Raw genomic sequence first — 8,746 nt, forward strand, 5'->3', positions numbered from 1 at the left:
TTATTGCACCGGAAGTGCGATTTCCGTCGCATGCGACGAAAATCGCAGTCGCAGGGCCGTTTCTGCGATTTTCGGCTGCGACCAACCGGTTGGTCGCAGCGTCGCAACGTCGCAGCAATCGCTGCGATTTTTCCGTCGAAATTGCGCCGAGAGGTATTTCGCGGTCTGTTTTGGAAAATGGCGGCGGTCGCTCAACGCAACGTTTATAGATACTTTTTTGTCTATAAATATTGGATCAACGAGCCTCGAACAGTGCAACTAATTGAGTGAAGCCTTGGATTACGCAATCGGTACGTAACATCAGCACCGACACGCGAACAGTGCAGATAAGAACTCGTAGGTCAGATTCGGTTCTGTGATTTCTACGAGTTTGTTGACACGCTACGTTGCTAATCTGGCGACGCTGTTTTTTAGGTTGGCTTCGGGTGCTGATAGTACGTACTTTTGCGTGATTTTCCGTTATTCACACGCGCTGCGAGTGTGTAAATACTACGAGTTGTCCCTCACGGGAAGGCATGGCCTTCGGATGTCGTCCCAATTTTCTGGTTCTGGAGACAACTCGCGATATACGAAAACGCCACAGTTTTATCGCCGTATGCTTTTACGGACGGAACAATTTAAAGAATATGCAACTACGGACAAATGCTGTGGTCAATAGGTCACGCTATACGCGCGACCATTTAGTTGCAGTCGGTTGGTTAGGGCTTTCATGCGCATTTTCCCCAATGAATTATCTCATTTCAAGGTTCTGTTACTACCGCTGCGAGACGCAAAGCGAACGTGCAAACTGGATATCGTAATGAATGTTCTACAATAGCATATTTCACGCTTTGACTGGGAATAAGCAGTATTGCCAATTTATTTTTGAAGCAATATTTAAACAGTTTTTTTTTCTCATTTTTCTGATGCATCATTTTTCTCCTGAATAAAAAAACCAATAAACCTTCAGTGTGTTGCAGACTTTGTATCCTTACTGCATCTGTATTAACCCTCACATTAAAAGGTAATTGCACATTTCGCTTACTTCAGTGCATCGAATTATTTTTGTTTATGCTGGTTGTAACATATTGCAGTACTCTAAGAAACTACATAGCCATAAACATCCTTGCCTTTTCTTGCTTCTCTGTCTCTACTTCCTGTAAAACACATGCAATAATGCGAAAAGCAGGCAAACACCTTGTTTTTATAAGCAGTAGATAACTCATTAAACAAAAGCAGATCAAAATTGTGCACTGAAGTCAGCTGGTTGCATTCCTTCGTATGAATGATAGTATCTTTTCAAGTGTGGGTGGGTCTTGCATGTCCACAGCTCATAAAGTGTGCAGACTCATCATGAGGCGTAGGTATAGCCCATCAAGATGGAGGCAATGTTGCTAATGAGTCTGCACTTACATGTATTACTGCATAAACTCGTATAACCATATCCCATCATTACTCAATCGAGCTTGCTCAGTCATATTCACCAAAATTCTACTTATCCGAGCTTGCTCTGACTCATATTCACCAAAATTGTACTTGGCCGAGCTTGATCTGACTAATATTCACAAAGATTCTACTCAGGCAAGCTTGCACCGAGTCATATTCACCAAATATCTACTTAGCCAAGCTTGCTCCGACTTATATTCATCAAAATTCTACTCAGGTGAGCTTGCACTGAGTCATATTCACCAAAAATCTACTTGCCGAGCTTGCTTTGACTCATATTCACTAAAATTATACTTGGATCAGCTTTCCCCGACTACCACATGACAATATTCACTAAAAGTTTACTCAACTGAGCTTGCTCTTACTCGTATTCACCAAAATTCTACTCAGTCAGGCTGAAACGAACTCAGACTCACGGTTAGTTCGAAGTCTTAGTGAGCCGACGTTTGAGTGAGTTCACCGTGCTATGTATACATTACATTGTGTGACCTGTGCGGTGAATAAGCAAACATTGTCTATGAGTACGTGTTGCATCGGGTGAAATAAGGACAACTGTAAACACTGCAGTTAGTTTTCTAGAGTTCAACTGACCGTTGCGTGAAAGCCTCATGTCGATTCAAGCAAGTGCATTGGATCTGCATCATATTTTTTGCCAATCCTGCTGTCTGTCCTAACCATTACTGGGTGGCCACATTTTGTACATTTCAACACAAAGTTTAATAAATGACTGTAGTGCAATATATTAAAAAAAAAGATGCTTGCATCACTGCACGTATAACAATCAGAACATGACACAAACACATGCACATAAGATGCACACAAATGATAAATACATAAACAGATGGAATCAGCTAGCCACCACCTATTGAAAAAAAAAGAAAAAGCCCAGGACTACGTATAACCATTCCGCTTGCCAGGTACATGGGCTATAGGAGAAACACACGTGCAACCTAGCAGTTACCTCGAGGTAGCAGCTATGGATGCTTTTGCATTCGCAGCTGGCCACTCAACCACTCAAGTGTGTTCAGTGTGCACTTGTACTTAGGCACCCTTTTTATTGTCTGTATCTCAAAAATTTCATGTGGCTCCTCAAAATTTTGAGAATGTTTGGATTCTGAGGCTTGCAAAGGTAAATATTTTTATTCCATTTTCGTTCAAGGTGAAGGCTCATACAAAAGATTAGAGATATTGTCAGTGCCCCTCACTTTCTCTCAGAACATAAGTGGTCTGTTATTGAGATTCTAGCAGCTTTTCAACAGCAAGAAACGGAATCAGCTTCCCCTGTTTTCAGCATTGGGTTAATGCAGGCAATTCAGGGAGGCATAAAGTTTTGCTAATACAATAGGTTCGGGAATACCAGATTAGACTGTACCTTGAAACTTTCCTTGCACTTTCTTATTTTGGTGAAATAACCCAGTTTTAAATGGCTCCAGTTAGCATACTCTAACATTGGTCTAATATAGGTTAAGTACATGACTAGCTTAACAGACTGGGATGCTGGCTTTCATTTCCAGGAGAGGAATCATAGCACCTGCTCCAGTTGCATATGTTTTTGGTTATCAGGGGTATTCAGCCTCACTTTAAGGATAACGTGCTGAAGCAGGTAGAAGCACACGCATTCCATTAGCGGATAGTTTCGATAGCTTCATACCTTACACTTGCCACCATGAATACAAAATTTTAGCGTTCGATTTTGTTATTAAACAAACAAACGTACTCCTAACAAGGTCTTTTAATGTTAGCCGTGTGGCTACGCGGCTGCGCTAAGTACTGCAGCATATTAACTTAAGCTTCTTGATACAGATTCACAGCACACTAACAGCGCAAGAAACAGGACGAGAAAATAAACGACGCCCATGTCTGCCAGAATGATACGATACTACGTACACAAGTGACTGCAGCTCCTAAAAAAAATGTGGTGTCGGCTTTTACGCCTTTCGAAATATTCAGAGAGCACTTGTATGAATAATTTCAGCACAGGCGCCGAGACGGACGAGCCAGGCTGGCGCTAAGATAAACGTTCACAACACAAATTCAATTGCACGTTCAGTAATTACACACAGATCATTTGCGGCTTTGTTCAGGGGCAGACGTGAGCTTTTGGGTTGGTGCTTGCTGCTAAGTTTGGTGCAAGAATATTGCTAGGAGCAGGAACCACTAATTCGCAATCACGAGCAATACACACACATCCGTTTTTCAGAAGCTGACGTTAATCACGGGTAGCGCGAGGGTCTCTGCGTTGACATGACGACTCCGCCGAATCCCGAATATTGCATATGCGATGACAACAGCTATAAGGGCTTGTTGATAGGTCCTCTTGTAATTTGTTTAACCGCAGGTAGAAAGACACAGGCATAAAACACACACAGAGACAGCACACAACGCTGAACGACCACCTGCGAACAGCTGTTTACGTCCGCCATTTCTCCTCGTATTGAACTTCACAAACCGCTGTTGCGCACTCCAAAACAAACTAAACTTTGAAGCGCTTTTAAATTACAAAAAGCACGTATTATTTGGTCCTAATAAAGAGAGGTCAATTATATTATAACGCGCACGTCTTTTTCATTACATTAAACGAATTTATGCGGCATGTGCGACAAAATCTGGCAGCAAGCAACCCTGGGCGTCGCATAATCGCATTGGCATCATTGGTGACCTCGCACCATGTGAAATGGCCGTTGCGAATTTCGCATCTGCGAAAATCGCAGCTGCGAAAATCGCAGTGCAAAATCGCACCATGTGAAACAGCCTTTAACGTTTTTTCGCTGAGTCATTGTAATTTTTGCTGAGTCATGCTCATGGCTATGATTTCTACCTTCATCATTGAGTGTTTCCTTCACTTAGTGTCCACGTCCGAAGCCATTCCAGTGGTTTTTGAGGGCTAATCTTTTTTCGCTGAGTCATGCTCATGACTATGACTTCTACCAGCATCCTGTAGCGTTTCCTTCACTTAATATCCACGTCCGAACCCATTTCAGTGGTTCTTGAATGTTAATCTTTTTCGCTGGGTCATTGTTATGACCTATATGGCACGCAAGTCATGACATTTATGTCATGACCTATCACTTATGTTCGTCATACACTCCTGTAATACTATACAAATTTTGGTACCTACCAAGTTAACGAAACGACCATGAGAGCACCAAGTCGTAGGCCGCTAGATAGATAGATAGATAGATAGATAGATAGATAGATAGATAGATAGATAGATAGATAGATAGATAGATAGATAGATAGATAGATAGATAGATAGATAGATAGATAGATAGATAGATAGATACTGTCAAAGTAACAAATGTACGCCAAGAAATGCTTTAAAAGCTGCGTAGTGGCCATCCATGATCGCATAGATAGCGACCGCGATTTCGTCTGCAGTTGTTGCAGCGAACGGTAGTATATCATTCTGACTCGGCGCGTGCGTCGGCCGCGTGCCTTAAGCACTGCAATGTCGCCGTTCATAATTGCGTCGATAGCGGCCGCGGTTGCGACAAACACTTGTTTAGGTTTGACTCTGTGCAAAGCTGTCGAGAGACGAAGAGCAGCGGCTACATCGCGATGGACGTGCGGCACATCTGTTGGCGGTCAGTTTACTGGCGAAAAAATAAATAGGATGTGCGCGCGGTAGTGCAAAGCGTGTCGCAAATGATGGCGCGCGCCGCGGCCGTGCTGCGAAGGAAGTCGCGAGGCCTCGATCTCTGCTGCGAGAGCCAATCAGTCACGAGATGACGAGAATTGCAGCTTCCGCACTACATTTGTGCAAAATAGCAAAAGTATTTGCTCATCCATATTACACTAATAAAATCGCGCTGACGTAGTAAGCATTTGCTTATTGTTTTCTGGATACCCTGATAATTCGGCATTCGGTTAATTCGGACATTTTTTTTTTTTTTTTTTGATCCCGTGAAATTAGAATTAACTTTCGAATTCGCTTCGAACCTCAAATTCATTATTCGCCCATTCCTATAAATATTAAATCAAGCTAAAGTAATAGATAAGTGCTCGATAATATCTAAAGCGTCAATATTATTGCGAACAAAATTTTAGTAATCGAGAAATTGAGGTAAACACAGGACACGACTTGACTCACCTGGGACATTGAAGTATACTAGCCCGATGGCGTAGGAAGACACTCCTCATTTTAATTCTGTCACTAGTGCTCAACCTCTCGTAATCAGAAGATCAGTGCATTTAATTATTAGACGGAAGAATGCGCTATTTGTCCAGTTCTATTTGATAGTTCGAAAAAAAAAAAGAACTCATTGACGTTACCATTGACGACTCAGGCAGTCGAAAGGTTTCGTTTTCGCTCGACCCTGCACAGCCCGTTCTTTCGCGTTTCAGTAGTTTCGTTATCGACGAAACTCGCACAAACTGCAAGTAGCAGAGAATTCCACTTCCATGTGATGTCGCGGGATGCGCGAGCGGTCCACGCCACCTGACCAAAAGCAGCTGCAGCTGCGAATCCACCGCCCATTCTTGGCTCGGCGTCTGCATGGCCGCGCGCTTGCATTGTGGGAAAAAAAAAAAAAAAAAAAAAAAAAAAAAAAAAAAAAAAAAAACGTACCGTTGTCTGTGGGGCGCTGTTTTACTCAACGACGGCAGCAAAGGGCGGTGATGGCGTGTGCAACGTTACAACTCCCCGGTTAGGTGGCGGGATATTTGAATTGCGATAAAGGTATTCGGACCCTTCAGATGCAATTTTCTCGTAAACTAAGTCTTTTGTTGGCATGAAACAAGCGTTGCGAGGTTTCTGGAATGGTGTTTAAAGAGTCCACGTCGATTTAGAATTTGCCTTTAGTGTTCCTTTCAGTCAGCTTTGCCGTCAGACAGAAATATTCTGCGGTGAAGCATACTAAATGCGTAAAGGGGTCACTGCCAGGGTGCTCCTTAAATTACGCGCACGCATCATCTAAGGTTACAGTACGAGCGCCGAGAATTCAAATAACTATACTGTCAGCCATTCAGAGCTGTTTCTGACGTTGCTGTGGCCAAGAAAAAAGAAAAAGAGCGATTTTTTTTTCTGACCAGAAATGCAACTTTGGACACTCTCAAATTCGGCTATATATTAACAAGTTCGCCATCTTGTCTGCTCTGATTAGCTGAGAGCAGTGACGCCCTCTCCACTGGCTTAAAACGCCAACATGGCGAGATAGGAGTGTCCAGCCTAAGGAGGCTTAAAAAAAAAAAAGTCCAGCCGTGCTAAGAACATGTAAGGCTTTACACAGGAATTCTTTTCCAGGGTGGTGAGGGTGTTGTTGGGACAACTGTGGCCATCTTGAACTATTTATATTGACTTGTTTTCGTGTGTGATTGAGTGAATAGCTGAAATAAACAGAAAGGTACTCTTAAAGGGGAGGTGGGTAAGAACCTTCCCCCTCTCCCACCCTGGGTACAGCCCTGCTAACATGTATGGGTGTAGCTGTGCACTGATGATCTTGTCCCATTCAAGGCTTCTCGTCCATGAAAGCCGTTTGCATGCTCTTTCCTGGTTGCACCCTTGCTTGCTCACTCACCAAGTGGATCTTGAAATCTTGTTGCGCCATGGCCACATCACTCCACACTTGTCATCCTTTCCTTGAGGTCTTGTGGTATTCTATGCCACAACCGACTGTTAAATGTCACTTTGACGGATAAAGAGCACAAAAATGATGTGAACAAATACAAGAAATGGACATAAAGTTACATACCTTTCTTCTTGGAATCTGCATCATTTTTCGAGGTGTTTATCTGTCGTGTAGTTTTTTACCAACCTGCCCAACTTGCCGCTATTGTCGCTTAGTCACATATATTTTTGCTTCCTTCAGTTACTTAAGTTGTGCTAGAATAATGCCTACCAACCAGAACCAACCACACGAATGCATCCCCTTACTCTTGCATATCTAACTCCACAAAATGCTTTTAGGGCCATGAAAGTGTTGCTGAACCCCCGCCAGTAACCTAGTGGCTATGAATTGTGCTGCAGAATTTGAGGTCTTGGGTTCAATCCTGGCAGCAGCGGCTGCATTCCGATGGGGTGAAATGCAAAAAGGCCCGTATAGGTAAATACATGTACAGTATAGACCACTTATAACGTAACCGCTCATAGTACAGGACCGGATATAGTACGGTCTTTTCAGACTTCCGTTAATTTTCCCATAGCACTCCATGTATACGCATACCGCTTACAGTGCAGCCGCGTGAGACGAAATACCGGTTATAATGCGGCTTCCGCGGTAAAATCTCGCTGACAAGGGCGTTAGCGAGCACACTTCTCAACGAGGTGCGCCCACCGATAGGAGATCAACGAGGGCGATGCGGAGGAGGAGCATGAGACGTGGAGCATGAGTCCAAGGGCGATAAAATCGTCGCCGCGAGCCGAGTGAAACGCACGCCTTCGCGGAGAGCGAATGCACAGCGGAGAGCAAAGGCGACTTCCATTGCGTGAAAGGCCGTGGGGGTATGGGAGGGAGGGAGGGGGGGGCGATGCTGTGCTGCGGCACCAAATGTGTATCTTGCAACTGGGCGCAAGGGGAAACTGGCGACGCAATCTCCCACCTGAAAGCAGCAAAGCGGGAAGGCAGCACAGGAGGGAGGGAGGGTTTCTATTCTGCCAACAAATGCGTTCGCGCCTGTGCCGGCTGTCGGTGTTGTCGCACGCACCGTATCTTGAAAGCGAACTCCACACGGCTCTGACCTTTGTATGCGCTGTGCTTACGCCGCTCAGTTTCTGTTGAAGCGATAGACCGCACGAACCTTTGCTCACTACGGCGGCCGCGTTTCCCCACCCCCGCGTTTTGACAGTGGTTGTCTGCAGTCATCAAGTCTATTCATGTTTGCTTGTGCGCGTTGACACCACGCTTGTTATTTCAGTTAGTAAGCGAATGTGTCAAGTTTATGCAGCCGATAAAACTACTATCCCTACTCCTTATAGCTCTCTACTAATTTGACATCACAATTGATGCTTCGCCTTTCGGGCGAAACTAAGACATTTTTTTTTATTATTACTTTGTCTGCTTCATGCAAAGATCGTGGGTACTTGGACATCAACTTTTCAACGTTCGTAAATTTAAATGGATGCAAAACTCCCAGTCGCACGCTTCGATTCTCGGATATGCGTGGCTGCTTGGTCTACATGTTTTGCATACGTGCAGGGCTTGAAAATTGGTGTTTTGGATATAGTGCGGTACCGTTTATAGTGCAGATATTCATGACTCCGGCAACTTACGTTACAAGCGGTCTACACTGTAGAAGGAAGTTATGCACTAGGAAGCAAACACAGCACTGATGTTGTTCTGTATGCGTATGATAGGCGTGTTGTAGAGAGGACCACACTATGTTA

At 44.1% G+C, this 8,746-nt stretch overlaps 1 protein-coding gene across 1 annotated transcript in view; it reads right to left on the minus strand.

Annotated features, from left to right (window-relative positions):
- LOC119440421 (potassium/sodium hyperpolarization-activated cyclic nucleotide-gated channel 4-like) overlaps positions 1-8,746 on the minus strand; it is a 200,464-nt gene that overhangs the window by 79,992 nt on the left and 111,726 nt on the right. The window lies entirely within an intron of this gene.

This window comes from Dermacentor silvarum, chromosome 2 (assembly GCF_013339745.2).
Source record: "Dermacentor silvarum isolate Dsil-2018 chromosome 2, BIME_Dsil_1.4, whole genome shotgun sequence".
Taxonomy (NCBI): Eukaryota; Metazoa; Arthropoda; class Arachnida; order Ixodida; family Ixodidae; genus Dermacentor; species Dermacentor silvarum.